We start from the raw sequence: 27,722 nt of genomic DNA on the forward strand, positions 1-27,722 counted from the left end.
GAAACCCCAGCCCTGGGGGAGCTGATGCATCCAATCTCACTGGGAAGTAGATGTTTCCATTACGGAGCCTGAAGCCTTAAACTTGTCTTGAGTAAGTTGAGGGTCAGGGCTCGGGACAGGAATCGATCTCTGTTATGCAAGAGCTGCAGGAGCATTAGGAGCTGCGTTTTTGGGCTGAGTCCCTTCTAATCCCCTCCAGTCAATCAGCACAGAGAGTAGCTGGCCAGGAGCAGCACAGTCAGTGTGGCTGTGTGTGCTGCTCTGCTCACACCCACACGCGTGGTTCCGCGGGGTCTCGGTGCGTGTCAGCACCTGGGTGTGCTCCCGACGTGGATGTGTCCCTGCTGCCTGTCTGTCTGCCTGATGTGGCTGAGCTCAGGGGTCAAACAGCATCTAACACCCCTCAGCTGATGTGGGAAATGTTTTGCTGTGTTGTAGCTCTGGGCAGGCAGTTCATCTGCTGATGTGCTGCTCATTCGCTGAGCCGATGTTGGGTTGTGAAACGTGACTTTCTCCTGGGGGCAGAGAGCTGGGAATGTCAGGCTGTGTGAGTGTGTGGGAAGAGGGGCAGGACTGGGGTCTCCAGGTAGGGCTGCCTCGACCACGTAATGATACAAAGTAGGGGGGGAAAGAATCTTGTGAGCAATTTTTTGTTCACTGATGGATAAAAATCTGGCCATGCTGAATCTTAGCATACAGAACAAAGAGGGGTGGTCTCTTAAACTGTGTAAATCACCATTAAATGGAATCACTGTGGAACTGCTTACAATTAATGAAGGATTCTTCAGGCTTGACATGGCTGTAGATTTACAGAATAGAGAGACAGAATGAAAAGAAAAAGAAGAAAGAAAAGAGAAAAAAAGAAAGAAGAAAGAAAAAGAGATGCAAAGAAATTATTCAGCTTTTGTAATCCTCTGCAAAGGGGTTTTAGACGCGTTTGTTTGCTTGTGTCAAACTGTGGCAAGGTGGAGGCAAAGTGAGTGATACAGATCTTTTGTTGGTGTTTGCTGGCTGTGGACTCTCAGGCTGTCAAATCAGCAGCACTGTAAGAGTAGTAACGTGCTTTAGACATTTCCCATTTTGTTTTCCCTGTTCAATAAAGAGCTCTTGTGTGGCTGTGTGCGTGTCTGGCCAACCATGGCAGACAGAGCAGCATCCCAGGCAGTGCAGCCCTGCAGTCTCCCTCTGTTTGTGGCTGCAGCAGCTGTATTTCTGCTCCACACTACCTAGAGAGCCACGACTCCCGCCCCCTTCACCGGGGGAAGTAAATAATTTCCTTGTTCTCTTTGTGTGACTAAGTATTCATAAGTTTCTGAATAAGAAGACTGTCATATTGTTGACTATCTGAAACTGTCAAGTTTTTCTGAAAACTCTTTATTTCTCCTGCTCAGAGAGAGATTCCTGCCTGTTCTTAAGCCATAGGAACAGACCCAGCAGGAGATACACTGCTCCAGCTTTTTTACAACACTGCCATAATCTGCCATAAACTCAAACACTCCTGACACAATGGGCTATCTAGGGACACTTTAGACAAGGAGCAATCCATCCAAACAAGAGTGAACTGGACAGAATAATTTTCAGGTAGCTTCCCAGCACATCCTGTATCTGTATCTTCCTCCACACCTGTCAGACCGGTCTTTTTTTTTTTTTTTTTTTTTTTTTTTTTTTTTTTTTTTTTGTGAAAACCATGGTTATGCTTTCTGAGGCAAGAGCAGGGTCTGGAGTCTGGGAGATTCTCTCAGCATGAAAATAACTGAAAACAAATGGGGGGAATTTATCACAGGTTTTGCAGATATTTTCTTATACAACCTAAAAATTTGCAAACTTTCCCTGATCTTGGCTTTTGTTTTAAGTTTGAAAACCAGCCAGGGATTGTTGAAAGGTTCAGGAATATTTTCAAGCTGGCCGTGGGCCCGGCTTTGAGCCAATCTGGCTCTGTGTCAAAACCTGGTGAGTGGTTTCTGAATGATGAAAAGCAATGGATTCCACTCCCCATTCTTTGGATCAACCAAAATCAGCAGTGATTGAGACTGCAGAGAAAAATTCCCACCAGGAGTGGAAAGCTCAGAAATTTCTCAAGCAAAGTCAGGGCAACAGGGAGCTGCAGATCCCACATCAGCCTCTGCTCTTGCAGGGCTCCAATAATGATAAACTCCAGTAGCTTCTGATCAGAGATAAGGCTGTTTCACTTGCTTTTTTCCTTGGCCCCTGAATTTTGCTGAAAATGTCTTTCTTCCTCAAATGCATCAAAGTTTTCCTCCTTCCCAAAAATGAATTTGGTTCAGGGTGAGAGGACCTTGCAGGCAGCTCTTGCAAGGACTGGTGAGGGAAGCGGTCCTGAAGGGCTGGTGAGAATTACATGTTGGTGAAGAGAGCCCCATGTCACCCAACACACCATCTGGTCACAGATTCTGTTATTTTATTTTTATGCACCAACAGTGATTAAAATCCCTGGAGAGGAATTATTTCCAAAAATATTACACAGGCTAACAGGCATTCCCCAGAATAAATACATAAATACATATGGTTTCCTCCAGAGAAATGGCAAAATGGTAGAATGGACTGTGCCTCCATGCTGGATGTGTTCTTCAGGGAAAAATAGTGAGGAAAGGGCAGGAACTCATACAAATGGTGATTCCTGTGTAAGGATCTGGGAAATTTCATGCAGCCTGGTGCATGGGTGGGTATCTGCAGGGGGATAGATCAGTGGTGTTATGCCCCCATGTCCATGCAGCTGAGATTAGAGCTGCTAGCTCCTGCTCACTCCAGGCCTTCAGACAGGTCAGAGCAGTCAGGACATCCCTGGCAATCCTGGCCCATTTCCAGCTGCCTCCAAAGCCAAGTCACACATGGGGTCCAGCTGCCCAGAGGAGACAAGGCCAGTGCCACAGGGGATGGCATGAACATCTGGGACATGTCTACAGGGACATGATGGGATGGTGGATATGGCCTGTGGGAACCCTTCTGGAACAGCATCCAGGGGTTGGCTGGGATCCCCTGGGGTGCCTCAGTGGTGTGGAAGCCCTGTGCTCATGGGAATAACAGCAGCCATTTGGTGTGTGCCACTGAGGGACTCAGAGCTGCTTGGGTGAGGCAGATGAACTGAGGAACAGCCTCTGCCTGCTGAGGAGCAGTGGGAGCCCAAATCCCAGGAGTGCTCATGCTCTGAGAGGGGCAGATATAACACAGAAGGCCATGAGGGGTGTTGGCTCCCACTGCTCCATGATGAGGGCAATCTGTAATGTCAGTGCTTTAAGTAAAGACCATTTAAAAAACCCCTTTATAATTGAAATTATTTGTAGAGGCTGGGTTTGAAGGTATGTGCTGTGTACCCAGATGTTCTCACCATGAGATACCCACCGACCTCAACTCCAACCCTGCAAGGGACTGCAGTGAGGTGCTCCTGCCATAAGCCTCAATTTGCATGGAGAATGCTGCACCAGTGAATCCCAGTTTATGGTTTCTCTCCAGTAATTGTGGCTTTGCACCTCAGCAGAAAGAGATTTCTGATGGTTTTCAGGCAGGTTGAGAGCCCTGTGGTACACCTGGAGAGGAGAAGGCATGGACATGAATGTCTGCCCTGCTTGGGTTTGGCACTGACACTTTTTGGGATGTCAGATCATGGACAAATGCAGCAGATTCCCCAAAACAAATGGCTCTTTGTGGCCTTCCCACCCCTTCCCAGGTATGGCCCTAGGAAGATCTCCCTCTCCCCAAACATCCATAGCAATGTGCTGCTCAAAGCCACCACACTGGAAAGGCCAAGACCCAAATCCCAATTTTTCAAGTTGCTGTAGAAAAGTTTTGATATGGTGGATTTGGTGACCTAAGCACAACACAAGGGAGCCTCAGCAGGTGTTTGGAAATATGTCCTGAAGTGCCAGGCAGTCCTGCTCAGATTGAACCACCTGAGGCCAGATTTAATCTCACTTTGGAAGAGTATTCATCCCAATTCTACTGTCAACATTTTTGATTTAGAGAACAGAATTTAGTTTTTCCTTTGCTGTCTGGATTAGCCAGTCACAACTTCTGATCTACTGCTGTGAGTGAAGGGGACAGAGTTCTTTTGGTGGAGGTTCTCCCATTCCCTGGTGTTTTGTTAGTGCAAGCAGATTTTGCAGAGGGACAGAAACAAAGCGGATTTCTTCTCAGATCTTTCTGTTTTTGTAATCCTCATGAAGCTTGAAAAAGTAGCCTAAGCCCACAGTTAGCCATCAAAAAAAAAAAAAAATCCTGTTGAAGTACCACCCTTCATTCTCACTTGGGTAAATTTGGAGCAATGGCTCCTGTTGGGCTTCTCCAGAAATGCTCTGCATTTGGGGTGTGCTCAGAGGTGCCTAAAACTCCAGGCATAAAATCTGTGCAGCAGTGTAGTTCCCAACTCCAACAGATCAAAATGCAGCTGGTGTTTTCCCTGTTCCTCACAGGGATGCAGATAGTTCTGCCTGCTTTTACTGCCACGCTGATGAATTTCCTTCAGCCTTCACGGCTGCAACTGGGTTGAGGAAGAGGATGAGGCAGATGAAAGAGTAAAGTAGTACCAGGGAGGGTGACTCACCTGCCTTATTTTAACCTTCATCACTCAGTAATGAAATGTTTTATTTATAGATGAGGAACTGAGGGGGAGAGTTTGGTGTGGAGAGGAGAGGCTTTGGATGTCCCAGTTACTGCAGGTGCTGGGTTTTGTGAGTTGCAGCATTTTCTGGGCTGTGAATCTCCCCTGGGCTGGGTGGTTCATTATCTCTCACTGCTACAAGGGTCCTAGGAGGCACATCTGTCTCCTTTTCCTTCAGCTCTGGAAATTCCACTCAATGACACATCTTATGCCTTATTTTTACCATGAAACCTGTATTGTGCTGGTATCAGTCTGTCTGGGGACAGCAACCCCAGAAAATGCCAACATGTTGTCTCTTTTTCAATCCTCCCAGAGAAGTCTGGGCAGATCCCACAGGTCTATTCATCATTCACACACCTTCCCACCAGGATCCTGGTGCATGGCCTGGATTGGCCCAGGATGCTCAGGACTAGAGTTAGGCTCTGCTTTCAGTCCTGAGGCCTGAGATCACCCTAAGACCTAATTATTTAGAACACAAGAGTTCCTGAAACAACCAAGGAGTTGTGCTGCAGGTCCCCATCATCAGCAGGGAATGGAGTTTTTTAAATGGGTGACTTCTTAGGAATTTCCCACACTCTCCCTCCTCAGTAGTTGGCACCTGTAAAATGGGCCAAGTACACACTGAGATTTTTCATTTTTAATGTAGCATTTATGTCTGCCCTTCATGTGCTATTCTCTTACTTCTAAATCAGGACTGCTTACAAAAATCTGGGGGGGTTCTTGTTTTTCTTAGGTTGTCTGTTGTTTGTTTGGGTTTTTTTTTCAAAAGAGAAGGGTGGCCTCCACATAGCAAAGCATGTTTCAAATAATGAAGCATTATTTGTAATTAGTTTTCTAATTTAGGAGAAGCTGTAGAGTTGGCATGATTCAGCACTCAGGAGCACACTTCACATTTAGTATTCTATTTTTTTTAAGACATTTCTGATTTATGGTCAGTCTATTCCTCCAAGAAACCTCCTGCCTTCAACAGTGAGAATAAATTCTTGGCACTCACCTGCAAGGCAAGACTTGAAATAGAGAGGACCTTAATCACCTATTTCAGCCCTCCTTGTTTCAGTGAAGTATTTAAGATTCTAATTTTATGGAACATAAGTGCATTCCTAACTGTTATTAAAATTAGGATGGTCTTAAGTATATGCATAAAGGTGAACATGTTTTGTTTAATTTAGGGATAAATGAGGTAGAAGATCTATCATGTATAAATTGGTTTTATTACCCATTAGACCAGACTGCTTCAGGACAGTTGCATGTAAAATGGAAGCACCTGCACTTACCCATCTCATTACAGCACTGTGAAAATTAACCTTTAAAGAGATCAAAAACTTTGAATGAAAATCATAATCATGTTGCTGTTATTTATTTTGATCTGTCATGTGCTTCTAGGTGAGAATAAAAATTGTTAGAAATGACTACATCCTTCATAAGCCTGTCACTTTCAAATATTGAGGTGTTACCTCATAAACACTGGCTTTGTGCTTTAATATTCCTTAAGAGAGGGCTTTCCCACCTTTATTTAAATAACAGCTGATAAAAGAGTTACTTGCATATTTCTTTCCCTGCTGTTATGAGTTGCCTGCCCTTGGTACAGCCTCCTGCCATCGTGAGATCTGGTGTGAGGAGAGGGAGCTGCTTCTTCAGAGATGATTTGGACCCAAGAGCCATTAACAGCTGCAGCATTCCCAACATCTCCCTCTCTCAGCAGTGGCTCCATGCTGGATGCAGGGAGCTGCTGGGGCAGGGAAGATGCTTTCTGCACCAGGGTGACTCTGCAGACCTGCAGAGTTATGTCAGCTCGAGGCTTTTCTGTGCCATTCAGGACATGAGTTATGGCTTATTTTTCAGCAGTGCTGAATTTATTAACTGCAGCTGATTTATTGCCTGTAGCTTTAAAGACATTGAAGGGACTTATTAACTGTGGCCAGTAAAAAGGAAATGCATGGGGCAGCCTTGTCAGGCTGGAAACTTTCCTGCTTCCAGTCCCACAGGGTCTTGTGCTTCTCATCTCTGAGGGTTTTTTTTGTCCAGATTATGAGTCCATGTCTTGGGTGCACATGTGGGTGTCCCTGGGTGAGCCCTGTGGCTGAGAAAGAGGAAACACCAAGTCTGGCCAGGGCTTTGTGTCCCAAACACAGCCCTGGGTGCCACCCCTCACCTCATTGGAGCCCTCATGGACATTTCAAAGCCACAAATGCAGAAGTTACAGATCCAAATGACATCCCCAGCTTTCCCTGCACTGCATTAGTCACTGGCTGCGTGACCAAACAAAAATCCTCACTCTGGGCAGGCTCTGCAGCACAGCTGTGCACAGAAGGGCTGCAGACAGCCTGAGCCATCTGAGCTTCTGCTGATGTTCTCCTGCTGAGCCTGGGCTCCTCCACACAGCCCCCAAAACACTCAAGGGCACCTGTGAAAGAATTGCTGGAGGGACAGACTGCGTTTAAGGGTTCTGATTGATGCCTTGTGAAGGCTGACCTAGAACAGAGGCTAGACAGAGCTAAAGAATAAAGTAGGGATTCATTAAAAGGCCTCTATGAATCCACCTTGGGCAGCACAAGAGCCCAGCCAGGGCTGCACCCAAGATGAACCAAAATGGTCACAAAATGGGCACCCGGTCCTGGGGTCTCTCACTTTTACAAATTCTGGTCCATTTGCATATTGGAGTTAATTGTCCAGTTATAGCATTAGAATATGAAGTCCCATCCTTCTTGTTTTTCTCTCTTCAGTCCACATTGTTTATGTTCTTGGGCCCTGAGATTTGGATCATTTGTCCCTGGTCCTCAGCTGGAGAAGGAATTGTTTTGTCTCCCTGCTCTGTGCAGAGAGCTCACCATCCCCTCATATGAAGCTCAGAAGTCCACACTAAAGCAGCACAGAATATAAAAAATAGAAAAGCTAAATCTGAGCCATCACGATCAGCAAGAGAGTTCTGCCATTCACAGGCCTAATCCATCCCTGAGTAGGGGCTTACCCCCCCACAAACACCATCAGGAAGGTGGGGACTCCCTCACCCCACGCAGGGTTTGGTGCACATGTAACCAGCAGAGCAGCTCCGTTGGAAATGGTTTTAGTGCCAAGCTCCTGGGTAGGCAAAGGGTTGGATCCTGAGCACAGCTGAAAGAATGCTCTGGATCTGCAAAGGGCTGGGTCCTGAGCACAGCTGAAAGGTTGCTCTGGATCTGCAAAGGGCTGGGTCCTGAGCACAGCTGAAAGGTTGCTCTGGATCTGCAAAGGTCTGGGTCCTGAGCACAGCTGAAAGGTTGCTCTGGATCTGCAAAGGGCTGGATCCTGAGCACAGCTGAAAGAATGCTCTGGATCTGCAAAGGGCTGGGTCCTGAGCACAGCTGAAAGGTTGCTCTGGATCTGCAAAGGGCTGGATCCTGAGCACAGCTGAAAGGATGCTCTGGATCTGCAAAGGGCTGGGTCCTGAGCACAGCTTAAAGGTTGCTCTGAGTCTGCCAGCACTGTTCAAGTGCTCACCTGTATCCAGGTCAGCTGCATCCCTCTCCCTGTGTGAGGCACCAAGGCAGGGCAGGGCTGGGAGATGAGACCTGCAGCCAGCAGAGCTGGGGATCCCTGTCTCATCTCTGCTGTCTCTGTGGAGCAGAATTCCATGTGCTTTGTGGGAGGAGGAATGAGTTCTCACAGCTCCCAGCTCTCCCCTGACTGCTGGAGCACGGAGGGCTCTGAATCCCAATCAGTCTTAATTGGCTCTTGGCCTTGCTGTCCCTAATGCAGGGGCAACAAGGGAAGCACTTGCTGCTCACGTGCATGGGAGATGTTTTGCATTTCGTGATGTTTTCATTGCTGTTGACTTCAGCACTGGAGCACGATGCAACATGCTGGAAATGAAATGTGCCCCTCAGCTGGGCTGGGAGCTGAGCTGCTCCTGCAGGTGTGGCTGTGTGGCAGCAGCAGCAGGCGTTTGTTATTTGCAGACTGATTTTAGTAAAACAGGAAACGTCTTCTCCCCGCTCCTTGTGAAAGTTACAAAAAAGGGAATTGCAGTTTTTTCATCCTCATCTCTAGGGATGTAGCATGTTTGTCAGTTTGCTGGGTTGGGGGTTTTTTTCTTTGTATTTTTTTCTTTTTATTACAAAGGTTTATAGCTTTGGTAAACATCATCGAGGAAATGCTCTAAACTGCAAAATTGCTGTGCACTAAATTTGAATTGAGACAGTTGCCTTTGATGTAGAGCTAACCTAAAGCTGAGGCTGATTCCCCTCTTTTGCAGCTTTTGCAGTTCTTTAAAAAAAGACATAATGCAGCATTTATGTAGTTGCTGATTTCTCCACTGCTCTAGCAAATTATCACTGGAGTGAAATGTAGAATTGATCCCTCAGAATTTCCTGCTTATCTTGAAAGTCTCTGCTTATAATTTGTGATTCTCAGAGCTTAATTAGCTGTAGAAAAGGTGTGGGGCCCAAGGGTGATGCTCCAAGATGATGTGTGAGAGTTAAAATCCCAGAGAAGTCACTTCCTCTGAACACATCATTTATGGGAAAAAATAAAATAAAATAAAATGTTTGGAACCTCTGGGCAGTAGCTCAGTTTATCACTTTAACTAAGAAATCCTTATAGTAAATTGGCTGGTAAGTGGCATCTTTGTTGCTTGTAAGAGAGGATTTTTGTAAATTCTCAGTGGTTTAGGTGGTATCTATTTTTCCATGTAAAAAGTCTGTGAGTGTTTAATGAGGGTACGTTGCACACAGGACTGAAAAGTCAAACAAGCAATTAATTGATTGAATGGACAGATGTGGAGTCATTAAGTAAAACCTGGATTACTTTTACATGGATGAAATAGGAGCTCTGCCTGTGAAAATGCATACCTACCTCTGCTGCCAGGAGAAAGGACTGAATTTCCTAAAATTTAAAATTTTTTTTTGAAATTTGTCATCAGACAAAAATACCCTTCCCACTAGAGATACACAGATTAAAACAGTATTAATGAAAATAGTGAATTATTAGAAATAAGTGCATATATTTTCAAATTATTCTCAGATCAATTAATATTTCACCTTATTTGGCTGGCAACAGTGTTTAGAAAATTACCTTTGCTTTTATAGGAAGACATTTATTCCAACTATACATAAATTCCATTTCCAAAAACACTTAATTCCAGCCTGCAAAGTTCTTTATTCTATTTTAGAATTGCCATGTCATGTACATTTTTTTTCTTTTGTGCTTTTTATTTTTTTTCCCACTAGCCTAAAAAATACCACTGGAGATTATGGAGGATTATCTGAGCAGTTATTGTAGTAAAAGCCAGTTGCCATTTTGGGAATTTTCTTTTTTTTTTAAGTTCTTTTGACATTAGCCTTTATAATCCAGTGCTGTGTAGTAGAAGTTCAGGTCAGAGCTGAGGAGACAGGCCTGGGGATTAATGCTGTGTGAAATAAATGCAATCTCCCTCCACTTTGAACGTGCTAAGCAGACCATGTATAATCCCTGGAATATCTGGTGGATCTGACAGGCCTTGAAGATGGCATTTGTAATATTTGTCTAGCTACATGTATTTTTACATCTTGTCCCTCCCTGTGCCATCCAAACTCTATTCAAAAGTGAGGAGAAGGGGCTAAACAAAGAGAAGTAAACCATTCCCAGGAGGGGATTTTAGAGTTTGGGCTTCTTTTTTATCCCCCCTCTCTCTGCTGTTGCTTTTTAATGAATCGTTCTTCTAACCTACTTTAAATTGAGCTTCTAGCATGCTGGATGTTTTGCAGATGAATCATACTGTGCACTGCACTTATGCATATCTGCTGTGCAAGTACACTGTCAGCTTGTATTTGATAACCTACCAGCAAGCAGGATCTTTTTTTTATGGAATCTTGGGATGCTAACGTTGTTCTCCAAGTGAGAATAATGCAACCACTGTTAATAAATCAGCCTGGGCCTGGGGATGTCTCACCACTTTCACTGCATCCTTGATTAGCATTATCCTCAGAGGTATAAATTAAAGAGGAAAATATATAATCTGGGAAGCTTTCCAGCATCATCTTTGAAAATGAGAGCTCAGTGCTTTGCTGGGACTTCTTTGGTGGAGGAATGCTAATAGCAATGCTGAAGATGTGCCCTGATTGCACCCTAAAGAGTAGGAAGATGTACAGAATAGCTTATTTTTTTTTCTTTTTCATCAAGATAATTTCTGATGTGATCTGCACTGGTGAACAATTTTCTACGTGGTTCTGTGAATTGATCCCAGAAGTGCAGTTTTAGTTGCTCCATTTTCTACTACTTGTTCCCTGTGTCTGACATCTGCATAAAACCTGGTGCATGGTGTCCCACCTCAGCCTGCAGACAGCTGCCTGCAGCTCTTGGAGGGTCTGAGACACTGGCCAAAGCTTGAGCTTCACCAATGAAGGTTTCAGGAATTTCTTCCAACTGTTCCTACAAGGTGTCACCACGGCTGGATGGTAACTCCTGACACCTCCCTCCCTGCCAAGGGAAGAAAACTGTGCTGCAGAATGTGCTGATTTGCAAAAGGAAAAAAAAAAAAAAATTCACTGGGAGGGTTTGATTTTTGCAATGTTCCAGCTGTGCTAAATGAGCAGAAAGGGGAGTTTTCAGCATATCAGCAACATCTTGGAAATGGAAATGCCACATCTTCCAGCACTTTCTGAGTAAGTTTTCCCCTTCCCTGCCCATAATCCACTCGGCATTGACTGGAACTAGGAGTTTGGCATGGCTTGTGCTTGGAGGTTTGCTGTATAATGTCTGTGTTTCTGTTTGCTTTCCCTTGACCAGCTCTCTGCCAACATCTCTCTTTACTTTCCAAGAGATGGTGAAAGCACAGAAGGCAAGACAAAGCTGCTGTTCCTCAGGCTGTCTTCTGGGGAGACATAAGATACCTTTATCACTATTTTCCTGATGGAACCTCTGATCCACAGGATGGTGGAAGGTCTTACAAACAGTCCCTAGGAGCTGCATTTGAACTCAGTCTGGGTCTGATGAGGCCCAGGTAGTGCCAGGCTTCTCCAAAGAGGTTTTGGCTTCATCATCAGTGACTCAGTTTACAGGGCCTCTCAAACTCAGACTCCTAAAAGTCATTCCTCTCCCCTGAAAAAATGTAGGACAGTTATTTTTACTTAGCTCCTGAAGATAGTGAATTTTTTTCCTGCATGTTATCACTTTAAAATTAATATTGAGGATCTTTAGTTATGTTTTACAAAGGCATTCACCCTTCCAGCTCAACAAAATAGAGGGAATTCCATGTGTTATTTGCCAGCTCTACTGACTTGGGTAGATTTGCTGAAGCAATGTGTTTCAACATTTCCAGACATTTTTCCTGTGGAGCTTTCTCTTCCATAGAATGGTTCTCTGTTTCCCCTTGATTTGAGATGAAAAGAAAATTGAAAATAATATGAAATTTTCCCACAGGCCAGAATTTCTTTTGCAATAGCTCAGCTTCTAGGTAATGTCAGGAATTACACAAACCACTGTGATCAGTGTGCTTAATTTCAATTCAGCATTTATGACTTATTCCTTGACATTTCTGTCTGAAGAATAATGACATAAACACACTTCACTCTTAGCTTGGAAATACCCATTAAAAGTGAGAGCTACTGAAACAGCAAGTAGGGTTTGTGAGCACCTATTTAATGCAATCAACAGCATTGTGACCTTGGTTTTCTGTCACTGGGAATTAAATTGCCTCCTGGTCCAGCCCATCTCAGGGCTGTAACACCAAGCAGGTTATTTTCTCTTTATGGGAAATGACTTTGCCAGCATGTGGTGAGGAAGGCATGAAGTGTTCCCCAAGCCACAGCTGCCCAGGGTAGCTGGATTTAAATAATTATCACAGAATCACAAATTATAGAATAGGTTGGGTTGGAATGGGTCTTAAAGACCACCCAGTTCCAGCCCCCTGCTGTGGGCAGGGACACCTTCCACTCTCCCAGGTTGCTCCAAGCCCTGTTCAACCTGGCCTGGAACACTTCCAGGGATTCAGGAGCAGCCAGAGTTCTCTGGGCACCCTGTGCCAGGGCCTCACACCCTTACAGCAAAGAATTTCTTCAAAATATCTACCCTAAACCCACCCTCCTTCAGCTGAAGGCCATTCCTCGCCCCATCACTGCATGCCCTTGTCCAAAGTGCTCTCCAGCTCTCTTGGAGTCCCTTTAGGCACTGGAAGGGGCTCTAAGATCTCCCTGGAGCTTTCTTTTCTCCAGTCTGAGCACCCCCAACTGTCTCAACCTGTCTTTATAGATGTATTCCAGACCTGTGGTAGCTCTCTGTTGGACTCATTCCAACAGGTCAACATCATTATATAGTGCTCCTTCTTTACTCACTTAAAAATGTGACTTGCCTGTTGATGCCAAGCAAGGGAATTAAAGTGAGGGAAGACAGCAAATGAAACTCTTTCTTCTTAGTCTCTATACAAGAGTTTCCTTTTGGAAAAGCCCTTCCCTTCTCACGCTGTGGGAGCAGGAAAGCAATGCAGCTCCCCATGAGTGGGAAGTGAAGCCTTTAGGAGCCATCAGGTTCCCTTTCCTGACCCTGAACTTGGAGCTGCATCAACTCCTCTCTCAGATTTGCTGTGCTGCTTGTTTTAGTCAGCCTTTCAGAAAAAAGAAATAGTCTGCTCCAGAAGCTTTCAACCAATTTCAGTCCCATCATTCAGCTGGATGGCAGCAGCTGCTAGAGAAGGTAAAATCCAAATCTTACCAGGAGTCTTCTACTCCTGCCTGCTTCCAGCACCAAGGGTCACAAGCTTTTGTAACTTTTAGAAACAAAGAGCCAGATGTGAGCAAAAAACCACGTTGAGCAAATAATCTGCAGAATTGGTCACCCAGATTTCTGGTTACAACTGCTCTGCTGTGCCAGGCACGAGCCAGTTTCTGAGAAGATTAATTAAAGAAGCTGGTTTCTAACCTTGTCCAACATAAAGTTGAGAGGGAAAGGGGTGTTTGCTCCTGTTGCTTGGTGAGACTGACAAGAGAAATGAGCTACACTAAAAATCAGTGTAGGCAGAAGGGTAAAATTGTGTAAATTACAGAGGAGTGTCAGTCCAGGGAGGAGAGGAAGTCAGCATGGAAGGGAAAAATGGATAGCAAGAAAAGAAATCCCGATTACTCTCAAGGGTTGGGATTTCTCAAGAAATGGATTTCTGACCAGTTTATGAAGGGATGAAGTGATGGGGGTTAAGTTTATAAATTCAGCAGATGCCTTTTGGTCCACATCTCCTGTGCTCACAAGATCTGGAGGCGAAGTTTGCCTGCAAAACCATCTCCCTCCACCCTTTGTTCAGTTGAAGCAATTAACATAATTGCATTTAAAAAAAGCCTTTGAATGCATTTCTGTTTCTCAGTTATTTCTTTCAGTCAATTGAAAGGGCTTGAAATCCCCATTCTTCAAAGCACAGATGGGTCTGTTGAGCCTTTCACCATCTGAGTAGTACCTGGAGGAGTGCTGAGCTACAGCAGGAGTGTGAGTTGACTCTCCAGACCTTTGGAGGCTGGCTGAGCTCTCCCAGCTCCTACATCTAGCACTAGAAAACCACAAGGAAGACCATGAAAAAGCAGAATGGTCTTGGCCACCTGTATAAACATTCAGAATAAACAGGAGGAGGTCATGCAGGCACAGGGCACCTCAGCAGGGAGAGCCAGCTTCCTAAATATGGAATCGGAAACTCCAGATGAATCCACCAGGGAAGGACTGGGGTGTTGAGGGTCACAAGCCAAGCCCCAACCACCACAGGCTGCAAATCTTGTGCTGTTTTGCTATTGCTAAACACCAGGCTGAGATGTGTTTTTGATCTTCAAGATGCAATAGATGGCCTGGGGATGAGTGTGGTGTTCAGTCTGGAGCATAACACATCAGGAGCAATGCAGAAAACCCAGAGGAGAGGGACCAGAGTGATCAGATGTCAGGGAAATACAGCCTAGGAGGGGAGATTGAAAGAACCAGGCTTGTTCTGGATCTGGAAGTTCTGGAATTATCTGCCTAGGGAGGTGGTGGAGTCACCATCCCTGGATGTGTTAACAAAGCCTGGATGTGGCACTGGGTGCCAGGGTTTAGTTGAGGTGTTAGGGCTGGGTTGGACTCCATGATCTTTAAGGTCTCTTCCAACCCAGTGATTCTGTGAATTCTGTTTAAGCTAAGAGTGAGAATCACTGGGGCACAGAACAAGAGCAGTCTCTAAGTGCTCTGAGTTCATGAAAACCCAAGCAAAGAGCCTGAGTCAACCCAATCTCCAGGAATGTGTGCAGCTTCAGCTGCAACATTCAGATGAAAAAGTTGGAAAAAACTTTGGGAAAATGTGGACCTGTGGGACAGAGAAACCCAGGTTGGGTGGGTGGTGGCTGCAGCTCAGGTGCAGGAGAGGGCAGGAGGGACCTGGCAAAGGAAGTGATGCTGCTGCCTGGAGCCAGTGGTGGAATCAGGTCTTTCAAGTCTTTCTGTCCCTGTTTTTGGTGAATCTATCAGCTGAGGTGAGGGATGGCAGCAGGAAATACACTAATGTTTTATTTTCCCATCTTACTTTGGTTCCCACCTGGTACAAACCAGCAGCTTCTCTTCCTCTTTGAAAATGTTCATCAACCACAAGTCACAGAAAAGTAGGAATGGCTGACATTTTTGTGTTTCAGTGTCTTTTTTATGGCAATTATTTATTTTTTAAAAGAAAAATAGCTTTATGTGTGTTTTGCAGGGAAAACCCAGCTTTCCTAAGGGAGAGTGGGTGAATTAACTCCTGCAGACAAATCTCAACTTAGCATTCAGTAAGCTGGACAAGCAGCAAACTTCAGCACAAAATAATAACAAGGATTTTTAATAAATGCAGGCCTGGCAAACAGAAATTATAGAAGATAAAGTGTGCAGTGATAGCTGGATACTAAGAGCATAGTGCCTGCATCCAAGGAAGGAGGAAATGGAAAAAGATACAGCAACTACAGTCTTAATAAACTGATTTAATTAGTATTGTTGCAAACATAAAGGGAAGATGGGAAAAGTGCATTTATAAATGTGGACTGTGAAAACAAACTTGATAATTTACTTCAGTAAGAGACTGATTGTTTTCTGACAGGTTTACAGTGAAGCTTAAAGCCCAGCACTGCTTGGAGCACCTCTGCTGGGGAGACAGGCTGAGAGATTTGGGGTTCTTCAGTCTGGAAAGAGAAGACTCCAGGGTGACCTCACAGTGACCATCCAGTACTTAATGGGAGCTTTCATAAGAGAGGGACAGTGACTTTGTACATGGGCAGATAGTGACAGGACAAGGGAGAATGGAACTAAAACTAAAAAAGCTTTTAAACTAAAATGGGGGAGATTCAGACTAGATACTAAGAAGAAATTCTTCATTGTGAAAGTAATGAGAGCCTGGCCCTGGGTGTCCAGAGAAGCTGTGGCCATCCCATCCCTGGAAGTGTCCAAGGACATGATGGATTGAGCCTGGAGCAAGCTGGGATAGTGAAAGGTGTCCCTTATGTACCTGGGATGAAGCAGTGAAAGCAATGAGAGAGACATCAGAGAAAAAGAGTTGAAATATTAAATACCTAACACTTGGTTCCAATGTTTTTGATTTGCTTTGAAGCAGTTTTAATTCAATTAAAAAAAAAAAGAAAAAAGATCAAGGAAAAAATCCAGTTTTATATAAAATAATTTTTCCAGTCAATTTCTTTTAAGTAAAAATTTTCCATGCTTCTGAAAGGGCAAGGAAATAATCAATGAGCATTATTTGGAGAAATATAGCACCTCTTCCCAACTGTGTTAATATTGGTGAGAAAACAGCATTTCATCAGACCGACTTGTGAGTCAAATTTGGAAATGACTCCCTTTATACTTGGGCTCTGTGGACTGCTCATGAATATTGGAAGGGTGAGCTGTGCTGCTTAATTGTAGCTTCTTGTATGAGTCACATGATTATTTAATGAGGAGCCTTGATTGGAGGCATGAGCAAACACATCTCTTACACACACTTGATTGTGCCAATTTCAGGGCTCATTTTCTCTCAGTGCTGATACATGACACACTTGTCATTGGCCTTGGCAAACATTTCTTTGCCAGAAAAAAAATCATTTCTCAAGTATCAACAAAAAATGATGCATGGGTTTAGCTAATACAAAGGGTGTGATAGAACAATAGAGTCATATAAGCACAGAATTATTTAGGTTGGAAAAGACTTTTAAGATTATTGAGCCCAATCATTCCCCCAGCACTGCCAAGGCCAACATTAACCCATGTCCCCAAGTAGCACATCCCCATTTCTTTTAAATCCTCCCCTTCACCACTTCTGTATCATCTCTCTTGTAACAAAATTAAGAAAATAACATTAAGACTCACTTGTGAGATACACTTGGGTGGCAGCAGCACGTGGGAATTTTATTAGGTGAAGTCAGAATCCTCCTCAGGAAGGCTGATCCATTTGCTTTCTTAGCTCTGCTGTGAGTTGGGATCCTGGGTTTTTTTTGGTCTTTCTGGTATGTTTAGGTTTCTCCTGGGCATGAGGGTGGCTGTAATTCTCACCTCAGAACAAGAGTGGGTGTTGCAGCTCCAATATAGCTGCTCCAGTGCCACATCTCTGGGCCTCATCCTGCATCCAGCATTAATGGAGATCAAAAGAGCTCCAAAAATTAAGGAAAGGCTTGGGTTGGAAGGGACTTCAAAGGTCACCTAGTTCCAGCTAGAGGAGATGGGTAGCTCTTACCATTTGTGTTACACTGCTTGTGTGACAATTTTCTCATGGAAGTTTGTTTATTAAGTTTGGGGAAAAAAACCCTTTGTGTTCCCTGAAAACTCTATTAAAGCACACAGCTACACCAGATTTCAGCAGAGCCTTCTCTGAAGTACTATTTCATTGGATTTAAAGCTGTGTTTCATGAATACAAAACATGACATATGTGATCTTCCCTCTGCCTAGCAGCAAAGGCTGTTGCTGATGTAAGACAGAGTCAGTGACCTGCCTGGGTTGAAAAAATAATCTTCATTTTTTTCACTGTAAAGGTCAGTGCAGTTGCATCAGTCCAGGATACCTGACCTACATGATTGCTGAAGTTGCAGATTATTTTAATAGAGTACAAAAATGAGATTATCTCTTTGGAAAGTGACTCCACAGGTACAACACAGTTATTTTCTGTTCCAGCTATGATTCCACCATTCCAAACACTGACGATTGTTTCCCAGCTCAAGTGAATGTTGTAAATTCATTGTGGTGGCATGGTTATTTCCAAAATTCCTTGGTTTATGTGTTGGTTTAAATTATTAACAAACTCTCCTTACAAACACACTGCCAAGCCAGCCACAACCCCTTGAACAACAAACACAATCAAAATAAAATTCTTTCCAAAACACAACCTTGTTTTTTTGAATAGATTCACTGACCAAAGGAATGACAGATTAAGGAAGAAAAAAGAAAAAGAAAGGCTTGGAAATCTGAAGCTGGGCATGGATAAACAAGAGGGGATCATGGCAGTTCTTTGAGTATACAGAAAATTCACATTTGGGAAGAAAAAATGGAGGATGGTCAGGAAAACATCTGGAAGGTGTGGTGCCAGATGTTGTTTCCTTTTTGATTGGACCAGTAGTTTTCTCATAAAATATGAAGACCCAATTTTCATGTTTTTCAATATTTGCAGATCTTAGTCTGTATGTATGAAGGAAAATAAGGTCTCAAATAGAAGTCTGTGCATGCTTAAAATAATCTTGATATTTTCTGCTTTGCTGACTCAGCCTAAATGGCCTAAGATTTTGAAGTTCTGGGAATGTCCAAGTCTTTTCCCAGTTGCTGGTGTGGGAATGCAACACCCCTATTACAGAAAGGATTTTATTTAGAGAGGCAAACTCTGGGCACTTTTTTATTAGATTTTAGCTTATGTTCTCAACACAGCAAAATCTTGTTAAGTTGGTAGCAGGGTGGCATTGACTAGAATAATTTTCCTTAATTTCTGCTTGTGTGTGGCTGATGGAGCAGTTCTTGACTGAGAGATTTTCAAGTGCAGGAAAACACTTTCCCCCATCAATGACCATGAAAAGCCAAGAACAAAATCCATGTTTTAAACAGATCTCTAGACTTCTGTTTTAGAGCTTTGGGGTATCATTGTTTTACACACTTAGAAGGGAATATATGCATTTTACGTACCTTGAGTAGCTATAACAGCAAATTATTATGTTTTCTACAAAATATTTGTGTTTTCTTTTGCAGACCAATGGTCTTAAACTTATAAAACCTGATATTAAAGTGATGTTGGACTGTGGGTATTTTTTCATTTCATTGTGTGCAATGCTGAGATAAACTTCCATACAGCCTGACATTCAAATGCTGGAATTTGAGTGGAACTATAGTTAGCATCATTATCCCATTGGGCAAAACATGATTTCTGAGGAATTTGGAGAAGTTCTTTTGCCTTTTTCCACCTGGGGGTTTCTTGAGGCTATCTTGAGGATGCTCCCATCCAGCTGGACATCACCTTTGCAATACAAGATACCCCCCACATTTTAGGGACCCCCAGGTGCAACACTATCTGCTGAGAGGCTCATATTTTGGGGATCTGAGGAGAGGACATGGCACAGCTGTGGGTGTTGAGAACACATCTGGGAGGGCTCCAGGCTCTGCTGTCCTGTTCCAGCCCTGAGTCACCCTCCTGTCACCTACCTGCTCTGTGTCCCAGGTGCCATATGGGTCACTGAAAGGAAGTGAAACCTCTGGAAGGAAAGCAAATCACTTCCTACTCAGGCAGTGAATAGCATGAGAATTTTTTAGGGTCTTTCTTTGGTTTTAATTGGATTTCAGTAATTTAAAATTCATCAGAACTTTGCTAGCATAATCTGAATAATTCATTTATTTACGCAAACATACTTGGGCATGTTGCAAACATATGGTGCAGTTGTTTTGCCTGAGTGATGTGCAGAGGTTCTGGTGGTCAGTAAGATGGGCTGGAATGAGCAGCGTGGGCTCAGCCAGGGGGTTGAGAAAAGAGGTTATTCCCTCTATTTAGCCAAGGGTGGATAGAAGGGAGATTGAGCTAGCTGAGCTAGCTTTGAAATGCCTCTGCTTTGAGCAGGGGTTGGGCTGGAGCCCTTCAGAGGATCCCTCCAGCCAGATTTTTCCTGTAATTCTGACTTTTAAGACTCTGTTTTATCACCATTCTCTCTACTCTTCTTCTACCTACTGTTCCTGACCACTTCCAGCTGTTTTCCCATTATAGCTATAAAGGTAATTAGGGCTATTTTAAAAGTTGGCTGCTGGCCCTCGAGGCATTCCTGCACCAACAAAGGGCTTGGGCTGCTTCTCAAACCCAGCTGCCTTTCCTGTTGCTCTGCTGTGTAAGTCCCTTCACTCTTTCTGGTTCACAGACTGAATTAATGAAATAAAATATATGTATTTCTGCCTGAGACTAGGAATTTTCACTTTCCTGAGGAAGACAAACAAACAAACCAAATAATAAGTTGTTTTTTTTCTTAAATCCCAGGTGTTCAATTTTGTCCCTGCCATTTCCTTTCGCTTCACTTTGGAAACTACTTATTACTTTTATGAAAAGTCAACATGGGAAAAAGACACTGCACATAAATTGCAGTACAGTCTGCCACTACCACTGTACAACAAAATCTTTCTTCTTAGGTAAAATAATTGGTTGAATTTGGCAGAAACTTCCAAACGTCGGGGTTGATCAAGTGTGAGTTTTTCACTCAATCACCTACCAAGACCCCAAATCTCAGCCTTCTTCAATTCTGGCAGTGCAGCAGGGAATTCCTGTATCCCTTATTTGTGCTACAAAGGCCAGTTTTTAACAGTGCAAAGCAGCGATTTGCACTGGTGAAGCTGCTGCTGGTTTCAAGGAGAAATAACCTGCCAATGGAGTGGGGTTTTTTTCTTGTCTTATAGGAGTGAAAAGCTGGGCTGAAACTAAGGAGAACTGTGAAGGTACAGGGATGAGTTTTCTGTGAGGTGATATGACTGGGCAGCTGGAATGGGGACAGCCACCTCTTCTGTGCACATCTCTTTTCCTGTCTTTGTCCCTCTTTTCCCCATCCTCAGAGATGAGGAATGGTTTTCCCTTAGAGCTGGCGCTCTTTGCCGGCAGCGTTTTGTGCACAGGGGTGGTGATAACAGAACAAGGGCAAGGTAGTGACAAAAGTCCTGATGTTTGCTCCTGTGCTGTGCTATCAGCTCATGGCTGGAAAACCTGATTAACACTTGAAATCTTGATTTCTCCAGGAGAAAAATTGTTTGGCCATGAATCTGCTGCTCTCAGTTGCACAGTGGCGGGACCCAGCTCACATCAGCTGGTTTGGACCAAGGCAGAGGGAGGAGAGCAAGAATGTGTGGCCACATCTCTCCTGCTGTGGGTTGGCTTGTTTAATTTCTGGCCTAATTTCCATGGGCATTGTGCACTTCTCCTGCTGTTGTGCTCACCCTGAGGTTGTTACAACTCTTGAGCGAGGCAGGAAAGGAAAAACGAAGCACATTATCCATTTCAGTCAGTAGCTGCAGGCTTTGAGGGCATGCTGGACCCAAAAATGGTGCTCACTTTGGATTCCTCAGGGCTGGACTTTCTCAGGAGAAATTCCCTCTGTTGAACACTGTGGAATGAGGACAGAGTGTGATGTGGGGTGGATATTCCCAGGGAGACCAGAATCACAGAATCACTGGGTTGGAAGAGACTTTCAAGATCACGGAGTCCAACCCAGCCCTAACATATCAACTCAACCCTGGCACCCAGTGCCACATCCAGGCTTTGTTAAACCCACCCAGGGATGGTGACTCCACCACCTCCCTGGGCAGCCATTCCAGAACTTCATCACCCTTTCTGTAAAAAACTTTTTCCTGATAACCAACCCGTATTTCCCTTGGTGCACCTTGAGGCTGTGTCCTGGTTCTGTCAGTGCTGCCTGGAGAAAGAGCCCAACCCCACCTGAGCACAGCCACAGTGGGGATGAGAGAGCTCCAAATGATGTGGAGGCAAAGCAGGATTTTCAGACAGAGAAAGAATGGGAAATTGCTCAGAGAGATGCTGTGGGCAGTTGAAAGAAGGCCAGAACCAGCACTGTGGATGAGCCACCTCTCCAACCATCCTGGGCAGTGCCATGCTCTGTGAAAGTGCCATCCTGCCCTTGTGAGCTGCAGTGCTCTGTCTGTCTGCACAAAATGGGCCTCTCAGCAGGACTGAGCAGCTGTGCCCAAGGACCAAGGTGGACATTTGCCACCATCCAGGCTGTAAAAGGTGAATGGGTTTGAAAACAGTCATTCTCCAGCTTGTGATGGTTACTGGTCTACAGAGGGCTTGGGACACCAGAGGACACCCATCAGGATGTCCAGTTATAGAGGATTACATGGAGATTGTAGTCAAGTGGAGGATGGGAATGGCACAGAGAGGTTTGTAGGATAGAGGGGTAAAGGTATTGACAGAAAACTCTACTGTGCTTTGCTGCTGGTTTATAGAAGATGTGAGGTGTGCAGCCCTGCTGAATAACATTTATTTCCTAAGTGTAGTTTTCCAGAAGTCAAACTGTGCTGCTGAGCCTTCATTTCTAAGTACTCTAATACAGTCTACCCCAGATACAATCTGCTGTGCCATTTATCTGCACAAAATAGAGTCTTTTCTCACAGCAAAACTCCAGCAACCCTTAACTGGGTGGAGTGGATGAAAACATGTATTTGAATCCTGAGAAAATATGAAGCCTATTGTTAAGCCCTAAATGTGTTTTGAAAGGAGGCCTAAACAAAGAAGAAATATTTACCACAGATATTTACTACCTCTTTTTTTGCAGAATTCAGCCTCTCTGTTGTTCCTCTGGAAAATCTCTGCTGGAGTTCCTCCAGTAAGACCAATGACATGCACAGCATTTCTGCCACCCCTGCATGGGCTGTGCCCTGCTGTGAGTGCCAAGGGTGACGTGGGGGTGGCAGACCTGGACCCTTGGCCACTGCAAGCCAGCAGAGCTCCACTGAGTTCTCTCCTCTGGTTCTTTGAGTCCAGGTGGGCCATGGATTTGCAAAAGCCCATTCCAAAACCCTTCTCTGTCCCAGGACTATCCTTGGGAAGGGTGAATCTAATCCCTCATAGTTTGCACTTTGTTGAATTTTCCCTGCTGCGTTCCTATCTTGACTTTTCCAAGAACATATTTGGCAATTGCTTGGAGGGCTTTTGGACTCCCCTTTCTGTTTTCTTTGGATTGCAGGCATGGAAAACTGCATGCACAACATGCTAAATACCTTCATTAATTTCACATTGTTTACGAGCTACTCTGTCTCCTGACCCCTCGCAGCAGCAGATTAAGCTGGGGTTGAGCTTCCTCTAATCTGCAAATTGAGAAATTAGTCAGCTATATCTCTTAGTTATGAAACTGGGATGGATAAATCTGAAGGCCATCAACTGCTCTAGCTGAGCTTCTCTCTAGCTGGAAGCAGGAATACATATCCCCCTACTATAAAACCAGCTGGGTGGGTGCATTGTTGGGGAGTTTAAATGCTACACTTAAGCCAGGATGTCTTTTGTTTATGTTCTGAGCAGGAAAATGAAGCCCTTGGCACTGTGCTCTGTTACAGTAGGAGTTAACGTGTGGTCTGGTATCCAGGCCATTTCCAAGGAGATGTGATGTTTGCAGGTCATCCTGAGTATTCAAGCTTGTCCTACTTGCAAGCAACCAAGCAGTTCTGCTCCTGCTGGGGAATGTAACCTCACCCTGCTTGGTTTTGCCTCCCTTTCTCTCTTGAGCACCAGCTGGACATCCCTTTATTTGCTCCTGTAACTTCCCACACAGGAACTCAGTCACAGGGTCCCTGTTGGTCCCTCCTGGTCCCTGTGGTCCCTGCTGGTTCCTGCTGGTCCCTGCTGGTCCCTGTTGATCCCTCCTGGTCCCTGTGGACCCTGCTGGTCCCTGTTGGTCCCTCTGGTCCCTGTTGGTCCCTCTGGTCCCTGTTGGTCCATGTGGTTCCTGCTGGTCCCTGCTGGTCCCTGCTGGTTCCTGTTGGTCCCTGCTGGTCCCTGTTGGTCCCTCTGGTCCCTCTGGTCCCTGTGGTCCCAACTGGTCCCCCTGGTTCCTGCTGGTCCCTCTGGTCCCTTCTGGTCCCCGTGGTTCCTGCTGGCTGTCACAGCCCTGGTGTCAGACAGGCCCCCTCTCCACCAGCCTGTCACAGCCAGCCCCTGCTGACACCACGTCTGAGATGCCTCCTGCTTCCCTCCTTCCCATCTGTCTCATGGGGAAAAGCACAAGGAGCAGCCTTATCTGCTCTGACAGGCAGGGTTATGCAGAGGAGAGCTCCTCCTGGAAAGCAGATGGGGCCAGCTGAGAGTGGACAGGGAGATGTGCTAAATAAATCTGGACCAGCCAGTGCTTTGGGCAGGTGGTGGGGAGAACACGTGTGCCAGGCATGGAAAGATAACCACCATGCACAGGCTTGATTTTTGGCTGTTGTAATCTGGTAAAACTCTCATGCAGGGGCTCAGGGACATTGCTGTAAGCATAATATTTACTGCTGTCTCTACTGAATGATTAAAAACCCACCAGATCCTCCTGTACAATGGTGTACTCCTTATGGGAGTGGCTCCAGCTGAATGCATGTGCTGCTGGGTGGGATGTGAGGATTTGCTCTGCAGCTGTGAGCATGGTTTGTGTGGCCTTTCTGGCCCATCCAGGCAGACACCTGGGGCTCAAGAATCGGTTAAATGCATCTTCAGGATAAACTAAGAAAAATAAATGGGTCTCGAGGGCTATGAGCAAGTTTGAGAAGTATTTGTTTCTTGCTTTGATCTGTTCCAAAGAAGAATTAGCTGCTGTTTCTGTGTTTGGAAATAAACTGTGAAAAGGGGCATCCTTCAGGAGACACTGAGCTGTGAAAGGTGGGCTCACACTGAGATGCTGAAATTGAGGGTGGAACCCCAGCAGGGCAAAATTCCCACAGGTGGACCCAAAGTTCTGGAGAAGGATATTTTTTCCTGACCTTTTCCCCTATCCCTGCTCTTAGTGAAACCAGGGAGAGTTCCAGGATGGTACGTGGCAGTACCTTGTAATGTGCACAGGGTACTGACCTGTCAATCTTTGAGGGCATCAAAAAACATCCCAGTAAATGCAGCAAGGGAATGTTTTCCCTGTCCATAATAGGGAAAGCTCCTGTAGGTGTTTGAAGAACGTGGTATATTTGCTATAACTTTGTTTTGACATTTTCCAGAACATTTCTCATGTTGTTCACAACCAGAAGCCAAAATTTCCAGGTAGTTGTTGCTACTGAAAAATTGAAATTCTTTGATCGAGGGCTGTTCAAAGCAACAGAGACACAATGCAGGACAGAGAGAAGAAGGAGGGTCAGGGAGGAGGTCAGTCTTCCTGGAACAATTTCCATGTCATCAGATAGCAACATTTTCATGCTTGGAATGAAAAACAAAAGGCTTTGACCCAAGAAAAACTCGAAGTTCAGCCTGGAATAGTTTATTTTATTTTCTGTGCTAATAGGTTTTTGTCTCCATTCATGTGTCCAGAGAAGGGCAATGGAGCAGGGGAAGAGTCTGGAGCACAGGTGTGATGAGGAGCAGCTCAGGGAGCTGGAGGGGCTGAGATTGGGGAAAAGGAGGCTCAGGGGGCTTTTCTTAGCCTCTACAACTCCCTGACAGGAGGACAGAGCCAAGTGGGGCTCAGGCTCTGCTCCCAAGGAACAAACAACAGGATGAGAAGAAATGGCCTCAAGTTACACCAGGGGGAGTTTGGATTGGACCATAGGAAAAAATGACCCCCAATGCCTAGGGATGGTCAGGCATTGGAATAGGTTTCCCAGGGAACTGTTGTAAATGCCATTGCTGCAAGGGTTCAAAAAGATGAGGATGTGGCACTTTGGGACCTGCTTTAGTGGCGAATGTGGTGGTGTTGGGTTAAGTGGGTGACTCAATGGTCTTAGAGGTCTTTTCCAGCCTTAACAATTCTGTGATTCTGTGATTCAGTTTCTGTTAGACTGTGAGCACCTGAGATCAGGCACTGCACGTCTGCCTGCCCATTCCATGTCCAACTGCTTCTCCATCACTGGGATGCACAAGAAGGAAACTGCAACAACCAGACTTCACAGGTCTGCTGGGCTCCAGCCCTTACTGCCCCATCCTGCTCTGGAATCAAAGGTTCTAGCAGCCCATGGAAACCCCTCAGCCTTCTGCCTGTGTCTTTGTGAAAAACCAGGCATCTTGAGGCAGGCAGGGAAACCCTGCTGGGATGCTGCTATTTCCCCAGTCCTCTGGATTTGAAACATTTGCTTTGTGTTTCCCCTTTAAAAGGACAGAAATGCTGATGAGCCTGAGATCAGGCTGATCCCTGGTTACACTCAGGAGCCTTGAGTGGTATTGATAATGAAAATCTTGCAGGAAGGACCAAGACAGTGCAGGGCTGCACCTCTCTGGGAGAATGGAGCTCTCAGAGCACAGACAGGATGGGCAGTGGTATCTGCCTGTGGAGGAGAACCTGCAGAGTTGGCCACTGATATTTGTTCCCTCTGCACTGCTCCCGTTAAGGTTAATGGGAACCTCTAAAGGAAAAATTTAAATACCTTTCTAAGAGGAGAAGTTTTTAGATGAACTATATTTCATTTGTCTCTTGGGCTGGTTTCCTGAAATTCAGTGTAAAGAGGTGTAAATAAGAGGGGACTTGTCCCTGTGGGTCATAATCCTGCTGACTTTAAAACATGCCCATGGTGGAGTTTGCCAGGAATGAAGGAAGTTACATGAAAAAAAGACTCCATCAGTCAAAAAATCAGAACAGAAGATCATGAAACACAGGGAGGAGTGTTTTTTCCCCTCTTTTCAGTAGGAAAGGTGCCTTTTCCAGCAGCAGTTCTGCTAGATCCCCTGCAACCTGCAAGGAGCTGAACAGATGTAATAAAAAAGAGAACAGTGGAAGTACATCCTGTACTTTTGTTGTGGTTTTGCCCTCATGGTGCCTTTGGATAACCACTTTTGTTGAGGTGGGAGTTCCACTGCAGCTCAGGAGCTGCCCAGCAGGGCTGGGCTTTGTGTTCCCAGTGTTGCTTCCCTCCTGCACCCTCCCCACACGCTGTGTTTGTGCAGCAGGCAGGCTCTGGCTGCTGGCCCTGTGGGCTGGGGGCTCCCAGAGATGGCTGGCATTGCTAACCAGCAGCTTCTCTTCAGCAGCTGAGCATGCCAGGCACTTTAATCACCCTCCTGTTGGCAAACACCCTCAGTTCTTCCCTGTAGGATGGGCAGAGAAGGCTCAGGGGGTCAAATCTGAGCCACCACCACCCTCGGCCAGGTCTGAGGGGTCAGGGGAATTGCTGAACTGCTCAGAGCTGGGCTGTGGCAGGCATGAGCACAAAGGGTTTGTGACTGTGCCACATGGGGCTTTTCTGCTGCCAGGAGAGCATCCTCCATGGGCAGTGGTGCAGGGAGGTGAATCCTCCTTCAGTTCTCAGCGGGAGAGATCAGCCCAGCAGCTTTGTCTGCCTCCGTGAGACCCAGGGATGGCCTCTGCATCTGCAGCTCGTGCAATATTTATGCAGCTGCTCTGGGAAATGGCAGGGCTTTGCTCTTTGTTAGGTGGGTGAGTGACCCCTCGGCTGTCCCAGCCACCACGGGCCCTCCAGAGAGCTCTGTGGCTGCCCAGAGAGAGGTGGGGAAACACCATTTCCACAGCCTTGTGCAGATGACTTAGGTTTCTCAGAGCTCATACGTGAATCAATGCAGTTTTGGGACAGGTTAGCAGGGCTGAGGCCCCATAAAACCTGTGGGGGCAAAGACACCAAGTGCTTGCTGAAACTGTGCAGTGAGTCTGCCTGAGCACCAGGGAAGGGGAGATCTGTGGGGAAATGTGACCTTCCCTAAAGCCTGGAAAACACCTGAGGGAAGAGGAAAGCACAGCAGGCAGGACAAAGCCTGGCCTCCAGGCCATGATCTGCTGCAGGACTGGGGTGTCCCCTGAAAGCGCAGGCCGCTGCAGCCCTGCAGGGAGGAGGGTGAGGAGGGAGAGGAGAAGGAGAAGGAGAAGGAGAAGGAGAAGGAGAAGGAGAAGGAGAAGGAGAAGGAGAAGGAGAAGGAGAAGAAGGAGAAGGAGAAGGAGAAGGAGAAGGAGAAGGAGAAGGAGAAGGAGAAGGAGAAGGAGGAGAAAAATCTCCAAGGACTTCCTTGCAATGTAGTGGGAGGTGTGGGGAGGCCCTTCTCCAAGGGGATGTCCCCAGACTGCCAAG

The 27,722-nt window shown here is 45.5% G+C and overlaps 1 protein-coding gene across 1 annotated transcript in view; it reads left to right on the top strand.

Moving 5' to 3' along the window:
• Positions 1 to 27,722, top strand: part of RTN1 (reticulon 1) — a 120,350-nt gene that overhangs the window by 1,331 nt on the left and 91,297 nt on the right. The window lies entirely within an intron of this gene.

This window comes from Haemorhous mexicanus, chromosome 6 (genome assembly GCF_027477595.1).
Source record: "Haemorhous mexicanus isolate bHaeMex1 chromosome 6, bHaeMex1.pri, whole genome shotgun sequence".
Taxonomy (NCBI): domain Eukaryota; kingdom Metazoa; phylum Chordata; class Aves; order Passeriformes; family Fringillidae; genus Haemorhous; species Haemorhous mexicanus.